The sequence below is a fragment of the Rutidosis leptorrhynchoides genome, chromosome 1 (assembly GCF_046630445.1).
Source record: "Rutidosis leptorrhynchoides isolate AG116_Rl617_1_P2 chromosome 1, CSIRO_AGI_Rlap_v1, whole genome shotgun sequence".
NCBI lineage: Eukaryota > Viridiplantae > Streptophyta > Magnoliopsida > Asterales > Asteraceae > Rutidosis > Rutidosis leptorrhynchoides.
In genome coordinates, this window is record NC_092333.1 from 265,725,717 (window position 1) to 265,750,602 (window position 24,886).

General features: G+C 33.6%; 1 non-coding gene across 1 annotated transcript; it reads right to left on the bottom strand.

The window, feature by feature from the left end:
• Positions 1–280: 280 nt before the first annotated feature.
• On the bottom strand, positions 281–387 carry LOC139886841 (small nucleolar RNA R71). Its single transcript, XR_011772702.1, has one exon. It is a non-coding gene; the product is annotated as a small nucleolar RNA R71 (small nucleolar RNA).
• Between the last annotated feature and the right edge of the window lie 24,499 nt (positions 388–24,886).

Below are 24,886 nucleotides of genomic sequence, written 5' to 3' on the forward strand. Positions count from 1 at the left end.
GGAAAGTTGAAGGAAATTTCTTCACTATGTTAAAGGATGTGCAATTTCACAGTTTAATGGAGGATAATCCTTTTGAGCACCTTCAACAATTCAATGACATTTGTGATCTCTACAAGCATAGGAACGTTACAGAAGACACATACAAGTTAAGGTCATTCCCCTTTTCTCTTCAAGGCAATACTAAGATTTGGCTAAGAAATCTACCTTCCGATTCAATCTAAACTTTTCAAGATTAATTGATACTTTCCTCAATCATTTCTTTCCACCATCGAAGGCGGATAGACTTAAAATAGAGATCAATGCATTAGCTCAACGGAGTGATGAATCACTATATGATGCATGGATTCGTTTTAAGAAGATGTTGAGGGCGTGTCCACCACATGGTTTAACAAATAGGGAGTATATCAATACTTTCTATCTGGGTACGAATGATAGGACGAGACAAATTCTTGATGCCTATGCGGGAGGTGTGTTCATGTATAAATCACTAAATGCAGCCTAGAAGTTACTAGAAGACATTTCAATTCACACTTATGAATGGTAATGATGCGCATAGCTACACATCTATTGCGCAATATCAGATTAGCGCGCATCACCCTATATAATCGCGTAGGATCATGTCCATATGCTGGCTGACGCGCCATCTGAATACACCTTGATAAAATGCTCACAACGTTAGTCCCGTAGTTTAAACATAACACCAGCTGAATAGGCATGAGCGAAGATGGCAATGTACTATGGTGACACTAAAGCAGAAAGGACACCTGTGGCAGGACGGTACGATCCTGGCATGGTATAACGGCCAGAAAAGGACAACAGGGTATAAAGGGGACAACACTAAAATAATGACAACACTTTTATAGCTTTTTGGAATAAAAGGACAAAGACAATACGACGTGGAACCAACATATCCTTTTGTCCCCTTACGTGGCACTAAGGGATAAAAGCTCACGAGTATAAATAGAAGTAACTTGAACAAGAAACACACGACTCTGGAATTACATTCCACTTCACCAACAAAACATTCAAAATCGTATCAATCACTCGAGCTAACTTGCGCGACCAGATGTAACACCCCGTCAAAACCCATTAACGGAATGTAAACTCTGGTCCTAGTGCTTGGCTTGACTTCTATGTAACGGCAATAATTTACAGCGGAAGCAATTAATACCTGAGAATAAAACACACAAAACGGATCAACAATAATGTTGAGTGAATCTACAGGTTTTAGGTAATCAATACAGTATGTTTAAGAAATGATATTCAGAAAACATTTATTAGTGAAATACCACCAAAGTTTAATATTAAAAGTTTACAAGCAACGTTTGTCCTGTTTCAAAAGTTTATTGACACTATCATGTCAAGTTTCAAATATTTGTAGACAATACCATGTCAAGTTTCAAATATTTGTTCGTAAATCACGGTTTTAAATAACGTTGTATAATATCTGAAAAATATCATTCAGAAAAATAGTTTAAGCACATTTGATCACGAGATTTCAAAAATGTTTACATAATTCCTGAGCACCTGAATACTAACAATGACCAGAGTATAGAAACCACTACACTCCCTTTATCCCATAAAAATGTTATACACTTGTTCGAATGTATTTAATGTTCAACGTAAATTTGCCACGGTTAATATTGTTTGGGCGAGGCTTGTCTAACCTAACGGATCCGTCCATTAAAATTGCGCTTACCCGAAGGTAATAAAAGTATTCAAGCTAGGGGATTTTTGAACAATAGCTCAATATGTATAATAAATAAGTACTTGCGTCAATCATAAAAAAATTTGTAAAATGTAAGTAATAAGCGTGCATTCTCATCTCAAAAATAGTAAGTAAAAAGTGGGACTGTAGACTCAACTTTGGATAGCTCTTGAACAAACGTAAGCAAATAACTTGTATAATTTATATCCGATTAATGGAACCTAAGTATACATATATAGGTTGGTCATTATTTATGTCTTATAATATAGTAGTTTCATAGTGTAAGTTTTCTTATTGCTTGACTCGACTCGTTTCAAAGTAAAAGTCAACTAATTCATACAAGTCAAACAAAGTCAACCCAAGTCAAACTAAAAGTCAAACTTGGTCAAAATGGTCAACTAAAGTCAAAATAAGTAGGTTCATGTCAAATGTTGGTCAACATGTCAAACCTAAGTCAACTAACACGTTTCAGATCATAATTAGTCAATTACGCGATTTCAGTTTATCGTCTAGCATAACGTTCATGTACAAGTTGCAAACAATGCACAATATCACATAGCACATAATGCATGGTAGTATGACAAGCTACAGATATTAACTAGACATATGAACATTTCAAAAAATCAATAGCAGGGTCTCATACGATGCATACAAGTTGGGTTTCAAAATGGACACATTTATGGTTCACTAAATCAGTTTCTGACTGCGCACTAATCTCGTTTTGGCTATAACCGGAGCTAGGAACATGCAAATCAAGATAGGTCAGTGGACATGGTTCAAAGACAAATCAAATTACTACATATCCAAAATCTAGACATTTTTGTTTAGCCAATTAGTACAGTCAATTCAATCAAGTTGGATGTCTGTTTCAGCTCAAATCAGAAGTCACCGTAACTATGGCCTTAGTGTGCACAATGGATCAGTTTTCACAACTTGACATAAACTTAATATAAATCACATAACATAAAAAGTTTCATTATCCAAAAGGGAAAGGTCTCAAAAGGTCTACAACTCATGCTATAATACTATAGGTGCATACGTTACAGATTTGGACTGAATTCAGGTTATCGTTTTGATTCACCTATTACACAAGTTTCACAAATCCAAATGATGCGAGGCGTAGATGAAAAGTTAACTATAACATGTAAATTTTCCATAAATGCAAAGACCTAAATCCTCATCTCATGGCATATGAATTAAAAAGTCACTTTCATATTAATGATCAAATCAGTTTTATATGTTAATTCAATTACGCATAACGGAAGCTATACAAATCCAAACCGCATGAAATCCTAGTCTAACTTGAGTGTTTTTAAGTCCTCTATCCATTTATGGTCAGTATGCAAATCAATTTCGTGAACAATTTTCCAGAATTCGATATTTTCACAGATTCATCACACAAACTTCAATCAATCATATCTTAATCATACAGAAACGAAAATACGCAAATCCAAAGCCTAAAATTATTAATTTTTCGAGAGGATTTCAAATATATAAAAATATTTAACATTCAAGAAAGTGAAGTTTCTATAATCATGCAAAACAAATTCGTGATTAACCCTAATCACATCAAACGATCAAATTAACGACAACAATTAATAATAGCGTGTATCGATTTAAGCAATAGACCTCTTACTCTATCAACCACTAATAAAATCAGATCTATAACAATTAGGGGTTAAATAAATATACCGTAGATCACTAAATTGATTACACCAATGCGTAGAGAACGAAGAGAATTACAAGATTCGTGTTCAAGGTTTAATCAAAATGTCAAAAATTGATGGCGCTAGGGTTGGTGAAGGTCGGAGGTCATGGGAGGGGAGGAGAAGTCGACTGGAATAATTTTTGTGAGGGTTATGAGAGTGTTTAGGTTAAGCAAGTCTTATATACTAGGGTTTAGTTATCACAAATTGCAAACAAGTCCCTCAATTAAACTACAAATCAAAATTTAAGGGGGAGAGGGGTGGGGTCGGTCGAATGGGCCCTCATGGGGTGCCCGAGCTCGTGTTGTCCATTAATGTGTAATCGTGGCTCGTTTCAAGTGCCGTTTAAAACGTACCGAAGTCCCGAAACGCTAAACTGATCGTTAAAACGCAACCAAACGTTTAATTTATTAAAAACCCAATAAATTAAATATTTTTAATAAGTTAATAATTAATAAAATAATTATTAAAATAAACCCGAGCGTTTCGTTGCTCGAAAAACAGTTTTTGTCATTATTCAAACCGTAACGTTTTTATCGTATTTTTTTTATCCGAAATATATTTATCGATTAATATTAACCCATATTAATTCAAATAGCCCTCCAAGGATCACGTATGCATTTAATTCACTTAAACACAGAAAAAGTCAAATTATCACCGTTAAATCAACTAAAGTTAACAGAAGTGACGAAAACAGCAGGGTTGTTACACCAGAACAGCTCTCTCAAACACTGCGATTTCAGGTAGCATGTGCACAACATAATCCTAACATCGCCTTTTGGCCATCAACTCCGGTTAACCCAAATGATGGTGGGCTACGTTTAACCAGCCTTTCTGAGATCATCGTCTCGTATAAGGGTTATTCACGGTACTCCAGACCGAAGAGTTCAACTCAAAAAACCCTTAAACCCCACTTATTTGTTGATCTCACATGAACCAAACCCCTTGGATCATTTTATGATTGATCAAATGGAATCCCTCACCTAGGGATCTTCCAAGAAAGAGTATAGCTCAAGTGGAAAGTGACAAAGGTCAAGTTACTCTTGCTAGCTTGAATAACCAATTTCAATCATATGGCAAGGAGTTGAAGAAGCTACAACAATCCATTGTTGCCATGCAAGTCGGATGTGAGAGATGTGGTGGACTTCACCTTACAAAGAATTGTCCCCAAATCAATCAATGTAACCAACTTGATTTGGACGATATCCCAAAGAATTTGGATGCTCATGTCAACATTGTGAGTAACCAAAACTACCAAAGGGGCGGTTCATCAACCTAAAGCAACAACTCTTACCAAGGAAACCAAGGCTACTTCAACAAAAACCAAAGACAAGTCTTTTTTAACACCCAAAATAACCCACCACCCGGATTCCAAATCCAAAACCGAAGCCAAGGCTACAACTCAAACTACAACCAAAACCGGAGCAACAACTACCAAACACAAAATCAACAATTATACAACAACTAACCCTATAACAACCAAAGTCAAAACATCCAAAGCTACCAAGGTTACAACCAACAACCTCAACAAAACTGATATGGCCAAAATAGACGGTTTTATTTATGCGGTGTCGTTAGGTCACAAAACGTGAGAATCAGTTACCATAAGGGAGTAATGGTTTTATTATTTATATTTAGCTGGGTTTTCTAGCTATATTTCACCTACTTGTCTTCCTTTTAACGAGTAAGTGGTAAGTATAACTCAGGTTCGTATTTTTGTATGTTTGTTCAGTATTGTGAGATAAAAGTGCCTAAATAGTTAACCCTAGTGGCAAGTGGTGATAGATTGAACTCAACTAAGGTGATACAAACTATAAAGATAAAAAAGGATAGGTATGAAGAATAGAATACTGACGGAGAACTATTACAAGAGTTCAACTTCCTAGAATGAAGACTAAACCTCAATCAATTGGGTTGTGAACCTAATTAATTTATCACTAAGAGTTTAGGCTTTGAAGATTCTGGCTAAGACGGATATCCCTACTCTCACGTTAACCTTAGAGGATTTAAACGACCTTATGGATAGAATCCTAGGTACATGAATAAAGTGGTATATCCCTAAAGGAAAGTCTCAGCTTTTCTTAATCCTAGTTAGTTTAACTACAGTAACGTTCACCACTTAATACTAAGCTATGCCTTAACATTAACAGGTGTGCAATCTTAGATATTCTAAGGTACTGCTAATTGGATTAGAGGTCTCTCCTTTGCGATCACTTACTCAACCCCGGATCATCTTACAACATCTCAAGAACGTTGCTTCTGACGCGAATCATGCTTTTGAGTAAGCCAGTGTTCATTGAACTCTATATTGCCTACTCTAATCACAACCTAAATGGGCAGCTCTTCTTTGATGGATAAATGATTAACTGTACGTAGGTACTATATCCCTATTGTGACATTAAGCACACATAACTACTTACCTTATATCGTAGGGTTGATCAGGTCCTAATACTAGGTTATAGCCACGTGAATAAGTGGAAAGGGTGATCCGTAAATTAGACTTCTAAACCGTCAAGGTTTCAGCATAACAACAGAAAAAGTTTCAGATAAAATATACAACATGTAATAAACATTTGCAACAGATAGATAAGCATGCAAGGTGAAAGCAACTTAAAGTAACAAAATAACTTTATTAGATTAAGGAAGGCGTTCACCGTTTACAGACGAGATCTGGACCATTACAAGTGCTGACATCCTCTAGACCGCTCCTAGTACAATCTTCGGCGTTTGCTTCCTGGTACTTAATTTCTCGCTCGAAGGTGAGAAGGCCTTGAAAGCTCTAGTGAGAGAAAGCGTATTATAGTGAAAGAGTGTGAAGAGGTGTGTGGAAAATGGACGACAAGTGCCCTTTAAATAATAGGAAAATTTGTTTTCATAACGGCTGGCAGGCCGTATGGCAAGCCGTATGACAAGCCATATGACAAGCCGTATGGCAAGCCGTATGGCCTGCCCGTATGACCAGGCAACCCGTTTGACTTAGGGTATGCATGGCAGGCCGTATCCCCTTGTGTTAAGCCGTATGGCAGCCCGGATGGCAAGCCGTATGGCTTGCCTGACTTGCTGTTTTTGCTGGATCGTAACTTTTTTTCTGGGGTCGTAACTTGTCTTTCACAGTTTTTGCTCTAGAATCTTCGTTTTAGCTCTGATTCTCCTAATTCTTTTTGCATCGTCTTTGTAATTACTAAATCTACAAAATCAACCGAAAAAGTGACTATTTTGCAAATAAATCTTGGAACTTTATTATTTTTGGGCCCTAATATCGAGGTAAAAATGTGACTTTTTAGCTGATATCACCCACAGATAAACTCACACCCAAGGTAGTTACTTTCTCATCGCTATTGACACCGAGTTGTATGTTTATGGGGGAAGTAGCTATCTGTGCGGTCATCCCACCACCGGGGTGGCTTGTATGCACACAACCTTATGAGCCTAAGATAGTTATTGTCTCGTCGCCTTCAATACAAGGAGGTAGTTCACTTTTGTGATATATCGGGGCAATAGCTATCCGTGCGGTTGTCCCAAAACCGGGATAGCTTCGGATGCACAAAGCTTTTAAACCATAAAATTTTCGAAAAACTTGTCGTGTTTCACAACTTGAGTTGTTTTCCCTTTCTAAAAACAAAAATGATTTTCTAAAAAGCCTTGTCTTCCTTAAGGCTAAACGTTTTCTTGGATGTCGTGTAACTTGGCGCTCTATTACACCAAAAAGAAGCTTGTGGGTATTTCTTGACTAATTGAGATGATAAGAGTTAGATGGTGGAGATGAAGCTTAATGATTTATGTTTTGAAGAATGCTCCTAGAAAGGTTTGCACTAAAAAGCTCAATTCTTGATGTGATTATTCTTAATTGCAAAATCTTGTGGGTACTTGAGCTTTTCTAGGGAGCATGTTTGTTCGTTTGGTTGATTGTTTTGAAGATGTGGAGATATTAGTCTACGCTTGAATTGTGATTGACTTTGAGGATGCTTAAAGAATTAAAGTTTGTTGAAGCATTGAGTTTGAGTTTTTGTTGGTTTGTAGAAGAAGAAGAAGAAGAAGAGGTAAATACTTGGTCCTTGGCAAGTGCAAGTATTTGGAGAACATGTGAGCCTTCAAAGTGCATTCTCATAGAGGTATGCCTTATTTCTCAACTTTTGCACTTTTATCATTATCATTAGTTTGTTCATACTTGCTAGAGGCATTTCTCCAAGTCTTGTTTGTTGTTATGCTTGCTTGAGGACAAGCAAGGTTCAAATGTGGGGGGTTTAATATTGCTCACTTAAACTATGTTTCTCACGCAATATCTACCTCGTTTTACTCAGTTTTTGATATCATTTGGGATCTAAAAGTCAAGAAATTGGGATTAGTTGCCTTCTGAGTGCTACTGCAGTTTTAGTAATGAAATTGGTGTAAAATTGACCAAAGTGAGTGAAAATTATCAAGAAAACTGCAAAGTGCTGGAAATGGCCTAAGAACGACATTCCTGTAATCTAGAACGGCGTTCCACATGAATAACGACATTCCAAATCATGAAACGATGTTCCACCTGGAGAAAAAGGGCGTTCCAAGTCAAGAACGACATCCCATTACAAAGGAAATGAAAACAGAAAATTTGGGCATTTAGAGGATGAATCAGGAACGGCGTTCCTATTTATTGAACGACGTTCCTATTTATTGAACGACGTTCCATTTGAACGGGCACTAGACCGGCGTTCCTGAAAAAGGAACGGCGTTCTACTAGAATTCTGGACATTTTTTAAAGAGGTATAAATAGAATGAGATGAGGGTTTTTCTCATAACATCACATAACACATCATTAAGTAGCTAGTGGCTGAGGTAATTAGGGTTTGGTAGTTAGATTATTAAGGTTTTCGTCAAGTTTCCATCAATTTTTACATTCTACATCAAGGATTGAAGATTTACTTAATATCTAGGGCTTGTTCTTCATCATCTTCATCTAGCTTACTTTATAATATTCATAAGTTTGGTACAATCTTATCTTTATTATTGCATAAATGGAATAGTCAAATGGACAAAAGAACAAACCGAATGCTTTAAATGGAATAGTCAAGTGTGCGTACTATTATTATTGATATTTACTTAATATTTTCTAGCTGTTAGTTAAGCTTACATTTGTTTTCTTAAAACGTTTCAAAATTCAACCCCCCCCCCAACCCAAACAAACCTTAGGATCATTATGAGTTTTCATCGATTCAACTAGTAATTACCGCTCTCTTGGGACGAATCTTAAACGGAAAACTTACTAACTACAACTACCGAGTCATTGTTTCTTAAGAGTTTGTTACATAGTCGAGTCCACATTTAAATATAAATATAAGAGAGAGCAAGTAAGCATGTTTTGCAAACAAACTCCGTCACGTATATTTTCAATACTAAATGTTTGTAATTCAAATGGGGCTTTTCATCTATTTGATTAAAAATATTACTCATTTCCTAACTTAATTCATCGTTTTCATCAAAAAAAAAAAAATAAGAGTATCATGTTACAGAAAATTAATTCGGAAAAGTCCTTTAAAGTTAGATGTGTTAAGAAACATAATGTTTATTGAACGAGCATAGTGCTTATCAAACGAGCTTAATATTTATTGAATGAGCGTAAAGCTTTAACTAAACTAAACTAAACTGTGTAAAAAACTAAAGGTGTATAGTATGGATATTAAGATAATGAGAAATTCTACTCACAATTATTTTACACAATTTGTTTCACATGCTTAGTTGGCACCATGACATGACCCTCTACACCTCCACATATGTAACTAGCATCCCTCATTTTTCGATAATTATATTTTTTTTCCTTCTTTATCTGAACATACATATTTTTGATAAGATTTTTTTAAACAATCTTTGATAAAGTTTATTTTAAGAGAATTGCTAATCAATGTAACAATTAATATGATTTTGTGGTCGAAGTGATAAGATGCCTTCATCAGAGTATCATTTTAGTCATGCCGAGTTTATTTAGTCTATACTTGCTACAAGTGTTTATGGTTTTTCCAATTAAATTAAATTTCATATTATATATTAACGGATACTAACGATAATGATAGCTATTATAACATGGTGATGCCATTATCTTGATTTTTAACGACGATGGAATTCCTTGGCGTATTAATGTAACAACTCTGCTATTTTCGTTAAGTTTCGTTAACTGTCCGTCAAGTTATTTAGCGGTGCTTACTTGAATTCTGTGTATTTAATTTAATTAAATGCATACTTGGTCCTTTGAGGACTACTATAATTAATATGGGAATATACTAGTCAGAAAACTCATTTTGGATTTCGAAATACGAAGAAAAAGATACGGTTTTAATAACTGCAAAGGATGTCTTTCGGGACTGAGAAACACTCGGTTTTTAAATAAATAATTATTTTTAATAATTAGCAACTTTGAGAAAAACATATTTGTAAGTAACTAGAGAAGGGGGGGTGAATAGTTACTTAATACGTTTTTACCAATTTTTCGATTGATCATCAAGTTCGATTTTACTTTGATCAACCAACTCAACTCAAACTTGATGTGTGTAGTGTATATGTTCAAATGATAAATGAAGTAATGTAAAGAACATAGACACAAGGATTTATAGTGGTTCGGGTGGATGTTAACTAATCCACCTTAATCCACTCCCCGATTACACTAATCGGGATTTGTTGCTTCACTAAGCACTTTTCTCCAAACCCGGTGGAGATCCGATTTACAAGTCTTCAATATTCTTTAGTAGACAACAAACCTAATCTTTCTATCCCTTTGAAAGATCAACTCCAACCTAGATCAACTTGTCTTCACCTTGGACAAGTATTAATCTCCAAATAAGATTAATTAACTTCCTAAGTCCCTTTAAGGAAGTAGATCACTAAGCTAGCCTATGCTTCCACTAATTAAAGTTACAAGACTTATACACTCTGCAATGATTATCCTAACACAATACTAGGACACACATTACATTAAGTAAACTCACAAGATAAATGATTTTGATTAGTAAGTTTACAACAACCCAATTCTATATCTATAAGATCATAGAATCTTCTCTTGTTTGATCACATTTGAGTAGTAGTTAATGCACTTGTGATCACTGGAGATAAGCCTTTGAAATATGCAAGAGGGTCAACTTCAAATGCTCTTAAATGTTTGCCCTTTATAGTGGGATTCAAAAAATAGCCGTTGACACACGGTTGCCTGCACGGTCGACCGTGGTGCGACCGTGCGTGCTCCAGTCTAAAATTGGTATCCATTGTATAGCCGTTTGACTCAGATTTGAACACCACATTTTGGCACCTTTACTCCTTCTAGCACCTGCAAAAGAAACCAAACATCCTATACAAGTACTATATGCATTAAGTGTGTGAGATTTGGTCTTATTGCATGAAAGTGACTAATCATTCCAAAAGTGGCAAACCCAACATTCTTGGAGAAGTGTCTTGATTGATATTTAGGGAAATTTCAGTTTGGTCCAGACTTAGTTAGTCACATTAATGCTCTTGGTTCAATTCTAAAGGCTAGTCACTATATCATTAACTTCCTAGTTCCAATTAATCACAAGTCATGTTTCATTTGAGTTTAGTTAGGGATTAATTGAATAATGTCTCTATAAGATAATCATGAAATATGTAGAGGCATTAAGGTTAAGTTATTCTTGAACAATCAATCACACTTAGTTACTTAGACTAGACCAAATAGACAATTGACTATAGTTTCATTGTGAACCATTTTACACTTAATCTATTGGTGTAGGTTAGTTACTTGAATCCTAACTAATGAGCACATGGCAAACATATTAATCAAGTTGACAAGTTTATGAGTATTAAGCATTATTAGCAAGTAGCAAGTAATACTCACATAGCAAAAGATAGTTATTCTAGGATCAATCATATAGATACTTGCACAACTTATAATTCAAGCACTTAATAAGTTTAATGTGCAATATAACACATTACATGATTAATGTGTAAGCACACATTAATGTCCAACACATGCACAAGGGAAGAGCAATCTCTAGTCGGGACTTGGTGACCATCCTAAATGTATCTAAGTGTGTATTAGGATTACAAGTCATTTCTAGTTTAATCTTGAGAGCATGGTTCTTCATTTAGCCTTAATTAATCACTAAGTCATTTCTAATAGCAATTATTGTTCTAGCGATATTGGCTTAAGTGTGTTGGTACTTGATGATCATACTAAGGATATCTAGATAAGAATTAAGATCACAAGTTGTTGATTAACACTTATGTGTTATGCCTAATCTTGGTTAATTTGTCATTAAGATGTCATTAGGCGTAATTAATTACAATTTATGTTTTTATGACCAAAACTCAATTGAGTATGGAGAAGGTGTGATGACCCGGAAATTTCTGACCAAATTTAAACTTAATCTTTATATAATTTCGACACGATAAGCAAATTCTGTAATGTGGAGTCTCAAAATTTATGAACTATTTTAATAAAATCATTTGACCTTTAAGTATTCCTGACGATTCACGAACAATTGTGTAAATAAATTATGTAAATATATATATAGATATAAATATAAATATAAGTGTATAAATAATAATTTGAGTTAATAAAATAAACATTTATCAATTGGAATTAAAAATATATATATATATAAAGTAATAAACAGAATATGTATATAAAATATTATTTTGAATCTATATGTATATATATGAATTCTATTAATAATTATTATTATATTGTAATATATACCAAATATATAAATATTAAATATTCAATAGATGTTATCACAAAATAATATATAATTAATAAATTAAATATTAATTGTAATTACAAGTTAATTATAGTTGTTATAATATTATTACCTTCAGTATTATTAGTAATATTAGTTTGGTAATATTAGAATTATTAAAATTATTAATTGTATCTTTATTTAATATATATGTAAGTTAATATATTGAGTATTTTTTAGTAATGCTATTATTATTATTTTTATATTAAAACTATTATTATTGTTATTAATATTAGTATTCTTGTTAATATAAATGTTAATAATATTATTATCCTTAATACATGGATAATTATTAATATTAGTTAAACATGTAATTATATATAATTACAAATATATATATATATATATATATATATATATATATATATATATATATATATATATAAATACTTATACATCTATAAAATACAGATAAATATATATAATTAAATACAGAGATATATATATATATATATATATATATATATATATATATATATATATATATATATATATATATATATATATATATATATATATATATACGGTTATATACATGAATAAATACGTAGTCCGTTTAACATCACCATCGAAATTTATTCCTTGTCTGTAATCTTGTTAAAGGTTGATCTCAATTCGCAATGCAGACAAATTCTGTTGAGCGTAACCATCAGATTTATTTTTTTTATTTTTTATTTTTTAATCATCTGCTACATAATTTTGGTACTTCTTGTCTGTGAATGAGTTGTCATCGACCTCAGTTTTCTATACCAAACAAAAATCGATTATATCCTGTACTGGTTCCAATTATTCGATTATCACCTTTATATACAGCTTACATTCACTTGTAGTGAGGAATTAAAACAGAAAATAAAAAGAAAATGCTCGTTAACTTTTGTTCTTTTCTCTTCAACGATCAAACCAAACCGATCACCATCATCATTAATTACTCGATAGAAATTCAACTTAACATCACCTATGATCACCACCCAAGCTCATCAAATACCACCACCACCTGTGATCATCATTATCATTGTAAATTACTGCAGCCATGTTATTCGACGTTCACCGAACATCATCTTTAAATCATTATTGTTGTCACATAGAATCATAAAGAAACCATTATCTACGAATATCAATACAGGTTACTACTCACTAATATCCCTATTTTTATTACTGGGTCAATTTATAAACCAAATATGTTACCTGTATCTGTTCGAACGAAACCAAAGACCTTCGAAAATTCACTTGTTTCTACCTTTGTTTTGTTGGACATTGAACACAACACAAAATCATACTTCGAAGCCCACAAAAGCCACCATGAACCACTTTGGCCTTCTTCTTCTTCTTTTCATTTTTTATGTTTGAACAACCAAACACCACCAATAACTCGTCGATCACCATGAACCACTTTCTTTTATTATTTTTCTTTTCTCCCACGAATGAATCTCACAAACCCTCGTTGTTTCTGATGCAATAAAGACAGAATAGGCTGCTGCAGTTCATTGTTACTGCTAACTATTCTGTTTTCTTGTTTCTTCTTCTGTTAACGACCCCAAACATCACCTTATGATTTCTGCTTTTTAGTTTTATAAACCCTCGAACCTACAGCAACATATTTATTAGCGAATTAGACTGCTAAGGGGTATGTTTTTTTCTTTCTTTTCTCCTGTAGCCGACACTCCACTCCCCCACTTGATTTTCTTTTTGCTGTTAAAGGTTTATATTACGGGGGAATTATTTAATAGTGGGGCACCGAATTTTTCTAGCAATTACGATTTGGATTTAAGAAAAGGATGTATGTAGAAATCGCAGTTGTCCAAGATATCTTTAAGTCAAAAAGAAAACAACCATATTATAATAAGCCTACTTTCTAAATCTGTTTCTTATTTTATTGCTGCTACAACTCAAATCGTGGATCCAGACTCGATTAAACATAAACATTTTTTTACTGTTGGGCTACTGGTTTACTATTGGGCTGTGTACATAATAACTGTTAGGCCGAGAACCATTGTTCTATTGGGCCATATAAATTTAGTGTTTAATGATGGATGAAGTAATGGAAGATAATACTCATGGTGATGTAGTGATCGAGATGATATTAATTGTAGTGACCAGTCCTAATCCATCCGGACGAAGTCTTCAACATTTGGTACCATTGCGAGGTTCTGACCTCTATATGCCATGAACGACTCCATGTAATATCTTTAAAATGAGCAAATGCACAGCGGAAGATTTCTTTCAGACCTGAGAATAAATATGTTTTAAAAGTGTCAACTAAAAGGTTGGTGAGTTCATAGGTTTATCATAAAATAATAAAATTCATCATTTCGATAGACCACAAGATTTAATATTCCCATTACCCATAAGAATCATACATAAAATTCATTCATATGGATTGAACACCTGGTAATCGACCTTAACAAGTTACATATAGAATATCCTCATCATTCCGGGACAACTTCGGACATGATAAATTTGCCATCATTCCGGGAAAACATCGGACATGATAAATTCAACATCATTCTGGAAAAACTTCGGACATGATAAATACTCCATCATTCAGGGAAAACTTCGGACATGATAAATTCAACATCATTCCGGGAAAACTTCGGACATGATAAATTCACCATCATTCCGGGAAAACTTCGGACATGATAAAAAGGGCAGATTCGATTTCTATAATTCAACCATAGAATGTAGTTTCGATTAATTATGTCTATTTCATAAAACAGTTATAAAAGTAGCTCATTTATTCTCAGTTCAAAAATATATCTCTAAAGCATTTAATAAAGCAGTTGTAAAAATAGCGCATGTATTCTCAGTTCAAAAATATATCTCTAAAGCATTTAATAAAGCATTTGTAAAAATAGCGCATGTATTTCAGTCCCAGAAATATAAAGAGCAAAATGGAATAAAATTAACTCACCATACTGTATTTTGTAGTAAAAATACATATGACGACATTTAACAAATGTGGGTTGGCCTCGGATTCACGATCCTATATCATTAGTATATATAGTAAAACATATAATCACATAAGTCCTTCTATATAATATTTATGTATATTAATTGTTGTATTTATATAAATATATATCCTTTATTTATGTTTTATATCTTTAGTTATATTTTATATATGGTTATTTTGTAAAATAATCAATATTCATACATATAGTTATATTAATATATATATATATATATATATATATATATATATATATATATATATATATATATATATATATATATATATATATATATATATATATTATATCAAAAATCAATAATTTGTTATAAAAACAATACTAATAATAATAATAATGATAATACTAATTAGAATGAGAATAATTTTTAATAATAATACTAATACTATCATTTAATAATAATAATAATAATAATAGATATATGTTAATATTGAAAATAATGATTTTAGTAATCTTAATGATAATAATAATAATAATAATAATAATAATAATAATAATAATAATAATAATAATAATAATAATAATAATAATAATAATAATAATAATAAGTAATAAGTAAACTACCTCAAAGAAGTAGCCCTTAAAAAAAATGCCCAAGTCCGGGTTTGAACCCGCGACCTCCCGCAACTCATGCTTAAACCATTACTCTATTCTTTCATTTCTGTTTTAGTTTACCACATAATTCTATATAACCCATAATTTCTGCTTCCTTTTTCTTCTCACTTAAAATCCATTTATCAATATCATTTCATACATGTACTATTATCATCATATATCGTTTCTCCTCATGTAATATCCGATCACAATTTTATCATAACATAACCATGATTACCAAACTCTCGGCCTAATCAAATCAAGAACCGGCCCAACAAACAACGGAGTTCTCGGCCCACAGTTTAAAACAATATTAATCGGCCCAAGTGCTTCACAAGCTCATCTAAAACAAACGGCCCAAGCTAAATAATCATGGCCCATTCTAGTAACTTAATAAGTCCAGCCAAGTATTATTCAGTGATCTGTGTTGATCCTCTCCTGGACTCGACCGAATTGAAGCAAGAAATAAAAATATGCATCGCATGCATTATTCAATACCTTATCAATTTCATTATATTAGAACATGCTGTCATCTCGGTAGCAAGTAATAATAGGGGGACGGACCCACGATGCTACCGTTAAATAAGCAACCGTGTTTTTATATCATTGTATATCCACCCATTATCTAAGTGGAGTGCGTCTTTTTCCTTTCTTTTTTTAACGCTTCTTAGAACCAACCAATTGAGGGTGTAACCTACTTTATCTTAAAGTCAATAGTGGAGAAAAATATCCAGCTGTGGGTTATTCGTGTAGTGACCCGAAATTTTCTGAACCTTTCTATGATTATGTGTTTAATGAAAACTATATTTACATGATTAAATGTTTCCAACATGTTAAGCAATCAAACTTGTTAAGACTTGGTTAATTGAAACGGAAATTTGTAAACGTTTAATTACCCAGTTTGACCAATGATTCACGAATGCTATAAGTTGTATATGACATGATGATACATAAATGAATAAATATATATGTTTAACATGATATAATGATCATCAAGTATCTCATTAAAAATAGTAACAATAAGTTATATACTTAAAAAGGAGACTATTGACGTATGAAACTCGAAACGATACATATAACGATTATCGTTATATCCACGTCTTACTAAATATATATGAAGCATATTAATACATTGTTATATTATATATAACATGATAATATGATAATTAAATATATCATTAAGTGTATTAACAATGAACTACATAAGTAAAAACAAGACTACTAACTTAAGGATTTCGAAACGAGACATATATGCAACGATTATCGTTGTAACGACATTTAAATGTATATATCATATTAAGATATATTAATATATCATAATATCATGATAATATAATAATTTAAAATCTCATTTTATATTATAAACTTTGGGTTAACAACATTTAAAAAGATCGTTAACCTAAAGGTCTCAAAACAACACTTACATGTAACGACTAACGTTGACTTAACGACACAGTTAAAATGTATATACATGTAGTGTTTTAATATGTATTCATACACTTTTGAAAGACTTCAAGAGACTTATCAAAATACTTTTACTTAATAAAAATGCTTACAATTACATCCTCGTTCAGTTTCATCAACAATTCTACTCGTATGCAGCCATATTCGTACTCGTACAATACACAGCTTTTAGATGTATGTACTATTGGTATATACACTCCAATTATCAGCTCTTAGCAGCCCATGTGAGTCACCTAACACGTGTGAGAACCATCATTTGGCAACTAGCATGAAATATCTCATAAAATTACAAAAATATGAGTAATCATTCATGACTTATTTACATGAAAACAAAATTACATATCCTTTATATCTAATCCATACACCAACGACCAAAAATACCTACAAACACTTTCATTCTTCAATTTTATTCATCTAATTAATCTTTCTCAAGTTCTAACTTCAAGTTCTAAGTGTTCTTCATAAATTCTACAAGTTCTAGTTACATAAAATCAAGAATACTTTCAAGTTTGCTAGCTCACTTCCAATCTTGTAAGGTGATCATCCAACCTCAAGAAATCTTTATTTCTTACAGTAGGTTATCATTCTAATACAAGGTAATAATCATATTCAAACTTTGGTTCAATTTCTATAACTATAACAATCTTATTTCAAGTGATGATCTTACTTGAACTTGTTTTCGTGTCATGATTCTGCTTCAAGAACTTCGAGCCATCCAAGGATCCGTTGAAGCTAGTTCCATTTTTCTCTTTTCCAGTAGGTTTATCCAAGGAATTTAAGGTAGTAATGAGGTTCATAACATCATTCAATTCATACATAAAAAGCTATCATATTCGAAGTGGTAAACTAGTAATCACTAGAACATAGTTTAGTTAATTCTAAACTTGTTCGCAAATAAAGTTAATCCTTATAAATACACTTTTAAAATCAACTATACACATGATCTATATCTATATGATATTCTAACTTAATGATTTAAAACCCAGAAACATGATAAACACCATAAAACCGGATTTACGCCGTCGTAGTTACAACCAGGGGCTGTTTTGGTTTGGATAATTTAAAAATATGAAAATCTTTGATTTAAAAGCTATACTTCTGGAAAAAATGATTTTTCTTATGAACATGAAACCATATCCAAAAATTATGGTTAAACTCAAAGTGAAAGTATGTTTTTCAAAACAGTCATCAAGATGTCGTTCTTTCGACGAAAATGACTACCTCTTTCAAAAATGACTTGTAACTTGTATTTCTGACTATAAACCTATACCTTTTCTGTTTAGTTTCATAAAGTCAAGTTCAATACAAAACCATGGCCGCTTAAATCACTCAAAACGGATTAGAAACGAAGAAATGGCGAGCAAAACAAAATTGGTAAAAACTACTCATTTTAGCTACGTGAAAATTGGTAACAAATCTATTCCAACCATAACTTAATCAACTTGTATTGTATATTATGTAATCTTAAGATACCATAGACACGTATACAATGTTTCGACCTATCATGTCGACACATCTATATATATTTCGGAACAACCATAGACACTCTATATGTGAATGTTGGAGTTAGCTATACAGGGTTGAGGTTGATTCCAAAATATATATAGTTTGAGTTGTGATCAATACTGAGATATGTATACACTGGGTCGTGGATTGATTCAAGATAATATATATCGATTTATTTCTGTACATGTAACTGTGGACAACTAGTTGTAGGTTACTAACGAGGACAGCTGACTTTATAAACTTAAAACATCAAAATGTATTAAAAGTGTTGTAAATATATTTTGAACATACTTTGATATATATGTACATATTTGTTATAGGTTCGTGAATCGACCAGTGGCCAAGTCTTACTTCCCGACGAAGTAAAAAATCTGTGAAAGTGAGTTATAGTCCCACTTTTAAAATCTAATATTTTTGGGATGAGAATACATGCAGGTTTTATAAATGATTTACAAAATAGACACAAGTACGTGAAACTACATTCTATGGTTGAATTATGGAAATCGAATATGCCCCTTTTTATTAAGTCTGGTAATCTAAGAATTAGGGAACAGACACCTTAATTGATGCGAATCCTAAAGATAGATCTATTGGGCCTAACAAACCCCATCCAAAGTACCGGATGCTTTAGTACTTCGAAATTTATATCATATCCGAAGGGTGTCCCGGAATGATGGGGATATTCTTAAATATGCATCATGTTAATGTCGGTTACCAGGTGTTCACCATATGAATGATTTTTATCTCTATGTATGGGATGTGTAATGAAATATGAAATCTTGTGGTCTATTATTATGATTTGATAATATATAGGTTAAACCTATAACTCACCAACATTTTTGTTGACGTTTTAAGCATGTTTATTCTCAGGTGATTATTAAGAGCTTCCGCTGTAGCATACTTAAATAAGGACGAGATTTGGAGTCCATGCTTGTGTGATATTGTGTAAAAACTGCATTCAAGAAACTTATTTCGTTGTAACATATTTGTATTGTAAACCATTATGTAATGGTCGCGTGTAAACAGGATATTTTAGATTATCATTATTTGATAATCTACGTAAAGCTTTTTAAACCTTTATTGATGAAATAAAGGTTATGGTTTGTTTTAAAATGAATGCAGTCTTTGAAAAACGTCTCATATAGAGGTCAAAACCTCGCAACAAAATCAATTAATATGGAACGATTTTAATCAATAAGAACGGGACATTTCAGTTGGTATCCGAGCGTTGGTCTTAGAGAACCAGAATTTTGCATTAGTGTGTCTTATCGAGTTTGTTAGGATGCATTAGTGAGTCTGGACTTCGACTGTGTTTACTTGAAAAATGATTGCTTAACAAATTTTGTTGGAAACTATATATTTTTAACATGTGAATATTATGTGATATATTAATCTCTTAACGTGTTTGATATTATATGATAGATGTCTACCTATAGAACAAGTCCCATTGACTCACCTAATAATAATGAAGAGTCAAATGTTAATTGGAATGATTCGTGGACTGATTCACAAGTTCCCGAAGTGGAACCGGAAGAAGAGTCGGAACCGGAAGAAGAATCGGAACCGGAAGAAGAATCGGAACCGGAAGAAGAAATAGAACCAGTGGGGGAAATAATAAAACGGTTAAGTAGAAGAAAATCCTCAACCAACCGACCAAAGTTAATTATGGTCAATGGTGTTTCCGCCAAGGAAGCAAAGTATTGGGAGGATTACCAATTCTCCGATGAATCGGATCCCATCAAGGATTCCGATGATGTTATAGAAATTACCCCAACACAATTTAATAAGGCAAAAGAGAACAATAAGAGAAAGGGCATAAAAATTGAGAAATTTGATTCCAAACCCGATGAGCTTTATATCTATCGTCAACACCCGTATTTCTTAAGTTGTGACAATAACCCGGGAACCTCTAAACCACCAGGTTTTTCTAAACCAATGTGGAAAACGATGGCTCGTATTAGGGGAACATCATATATCCCTAGAAACTTGGCAAAACGAACCAAAACCAAAGAAGAAGAAACGAGCGAGTCGGAATAAGATAGTTGTATTCATGTGGTGTAATATATGTAATATAGTGTGCTTATGCTTTATGATACATGTAAAAATTGCTTGTATTAATAAGTATTTTTTTTATGAATCTAACTCTTGTCTATTTTATAGTATAAAAACACAAAATGGATAGACAACCCAATATTTTAAGAGACCTACCCGGAGACATGATTGATGAAATCTTGTCTAGAGTCGGTCAGAATTCCTCGACACAACTATTTAAGGCGAGATCAATTTGTAAGACATTCGAAGAACGTTCCAAGAATGCCTTAGTTTATAAAAGGCTTTTGTTTGAAAGATGGGGGATATCATATTGGGAAATCCATAAGTTACGATGTGTTTACTTTGACGCATATATTGCGGGGAACCCAAATGCTATTTTACGCAACGGGTTAAGAAATTATTTTGACTCAATATATCCGAATATAGGACTTCGTGATTTAGAAAAATCGGCTAACATGCAACATAAAGAAGCATGTTATGCTTACGGGTTAGTAATGTTCGCTTCTCACCAAAGTGAGAAAAAGAACATCGGGCTACAACTATTAAACAAAATGTTCCCACAAGTGACGAAGTCGGTAATTAGGGTAAGAAATGAGGTTTTTAGATTGTTACAGGACTGTTGGACATTACGTAACCCTCATCCCTTTGACGACGTTACAACACGCTGTCTTATCGACGGCCATAACGGTTATGTTCCACAAGACCAAGGATGGGAAGTAGTCCTAGTAAAACCAGAATGCATGACTTGTTTCTGGACGTATGAATTACGTGTCTTTATTGCCTTTGTTGAACGACTTGTGTACTAGCTAGAATTATCTTCACAACCATCTTGTATCAAATTTATTGTGTGCTATATTTCATGCTATATGTAAAATAAGCGGTATTGTAAGTTTGTAAAATATTGTGTAAAAGTTTAAATGCGAAATATTATTATAATCAGTTTTTCATATAGAATTGTAGTAGTTGAATTGTATATTAGCTACTAAGTATGAACTTAACGGGTAGGTACTACCCGAATTTAAACTTATAAAACGCTAATATGTAGAAAAAGATTTTATAAACGAGTTCATATTATGCTACGAGATACTATTGACTACTCTTAATATTCTGTATGATTAACTTGTTTCATTTAACTATTTTGAAGGAAATGGCACCAATAACTCGACACACCTTGAATATGAGTGAAGAGGAATTTCGTGCCTTTCTTGCTTCAAACATAGCCGCAGTACATGCTGCGCTACATACCAACAATAATCTTGGATCTAGCAGTACAGGAAATTGTGTAGGATGCACCTACAAAGAATTTACTGCCTGCAAACCTTTAGAATTTGATGGAACCGAAGGACCGATTGGATTGAAACGGTGGACCGAGAAGGTCGAATCGGTGTTTGCCATAAGTAAGTGTACTGAAGAGGACAAAGTGAAGTACGCTACGCATACCTTCACAGGTACTGCGTTAACATGGTGGAATACCTATGTAGAGCAAGTGGGACAAGATGATGCTTACGCACTACCGTGGTCAGCATTCAAGCACTTGATGAACGAGAAGTACCGTCCCAGAACCGAGGTCAATAAGCTCAAGACAGAACTTAGAGGGTTACGAACCCAAGGATTTGATATTACCACGTATGAAAGATGATTCACAGAATTGTGCCTATTGTGTCCGGGAGCGTTCGAAGATGAGGAAGAGAAGATCGACGCATTTGTAAAAGGATTACCGGAAAGAATCCAAGAAGATATAAGTTCACACGAGCCCGCCTCCATACAACAGGCATGTAGAATGGCTCACAAACTAGTGAACCAGATTGAGGAAAGAAATAAAGAACAGGCGGCTGAAGAGGCCAATGTGAAGCAAGTCAAAAGAAAGTGGGAGGAAAATGGTGATAAGAATCACCAATACAACAACAACAGCAATTACAAAAATAATCGCAACAACTATCCCAACAATCGCAACATCAATCGCAACTACAACAAACGGCCCAACAACAACAATAACAACAACAACAACAACAACAACAACAACAACTACAACAATCATCCCAACAACAATAACAACCGCAACAACAACAATAATCAGAAGCAGCTATGCCAAAGGTATGAAAAGTATCACTCGGGGTTCTGCACCAAATTTTGCAACAAGTGTAAAAAAAATGGTCATAGCGCGGTGAAGTGTGAGGTCTACGGACCAGGGGTTAACAGAACGAAAGGAACAAATGGTGTCGGAACGAGTAATGGTGGAGCAAGTAGTGTCGGAGCAAGTTATGCCAATGTAGTTTGTTATAAATGTGGAAAACCAGGCCACATTATTAGAAATTGCACGAACCAGGAGAACACGAATGGACAAGGCCGTGGAAGAGTTTTCAATATTAATGCGGCAGAGGCATAGGAAGACCCGGAGCTTGTTACGGGTACGTTTCTTATTGACAATAAATCTGCTTACGTTTTATTTGATTCGGGTGCCGATAGAAGCTATATGAGTAGAGATTTTTGTGCTAAATTAAGTTGTCCATTGACGCCGTTGGATAGTAAATTTTTACTCGAATTAGCAAACGGTAAATTAATTTCAGCAGATTATATATGCCGGAATCGAGAAATTAAACTGGGTAGCGAAATATTTAAGATTGATTTGATACCAGTAGAGTTAGGGAGTTTTGATGTAATAGTTGGCCTGGAATGGCTGAAGAAGGTGAAAGCAGAGATCGTATGTTATAAAAATGCAATTCGCATTGTACGAGAAGAAGGAGAACCCTTAATGGTGTACAGAGAAAAGGGCAACACGAAGCTACATCTTATTAGTAATTTGAAGGCACAAAAACTAATAAGAAAAGGTTGCTATGCTGTTCTACCACATGTCGAGAAAGTACAAACTGAAGAAAAGAGCATCAATGATGTTTTTGTAGCAAAAGAATTTCCCGATGTATTACCGAAAGAATTACCGGGACTACCTCCACATCGATATGTTGAATTTCAAATAGATCTTGTACCAGGAGCTTCACCAATAGGTCGTGCTCCTTACAGACTCGCACCCAGCGAGATGAAAGAACTGCAAAGCCAACTGCAAGAACTATTAGAACGTGGTTTCATTCGACCAAGCACATCACCATGGGGAGCTCCTGTTTTGTTTGTCAAGAAGAAAGAAGGTACATTTAGGTTGTGTATTGACTACAGAGAGTTGAACAAACTTACCATCAAAAACCGTTATCCACTGCCGAGAATTGACGACTTATTTGATGAACTACAAGGCTCGTCGGTTTATTCGAAGATCGATTTACGTTCTGGATATCATCAAATGTGAGTAAAGGAGGATGATATTCCAAAAATTGCTTTTAGGACGCGTTATGGTCATTACGAGTTTATGGTTATGCCGTTTGGATTGACTAACGCACCAGCTGTGTTCATGGACCTTATGAACCGAGTGTGTGGGCCATATCTTGACAAGTTTGTCATTGTTTTCATCGATGACATACTTATTTACTCAAAGAATGATCAAGAGCATGAAGAACATTTGAGAAAAGTGTTAGAAGTATTGAGGAAAGAAAAACTGTACGCTAAGTTTTCAAAGTGTGCATTTTGGTTAGAAGAAGTTCAATTCCTCGGTCACATAGTGAACAAAGAAGGTATCCAGATGGACCCGGCAAAGATCAAAACCATTGAAAAGTGGGAAACCCCAAAAACTCCGAAGCATATACGTCAATTTTTAGGATTGGCTGGTTACTACAGAAGATTCATCCAAGATTTCTCCAAAATAGCAAAACCCTTGACTGCATTAACGCATAAAGGGAAGAAATTTGAATGGAAGGATGAACAAGAAAAGGCGTTTCAGTTATTGAAGAAAAAGCTAACTACGGCACCAATATTGTCATTGCCTGAAGGGAATGATGATTTTGTGATATATTGTGACGCCTCAAAGCAAGGTCTCGGTTGTGTATTAATGCAACGAACGAAGGTAATTGCTTATGCGTCTAGACAATTGAAGATTCACAAGCAAAATTATACGACGCATGATTTGGAATTAGGCGCGGTTGTTTTTGCATTAAAGACTTGGAGGCACTACTTATATGGGGTCAAAAGTATTATATATACCAACCACAAAAGTCTTCAACACATATTTAATCAGAAACAACTGAACATGAGGCAGCGTAGGTGGATTGAATT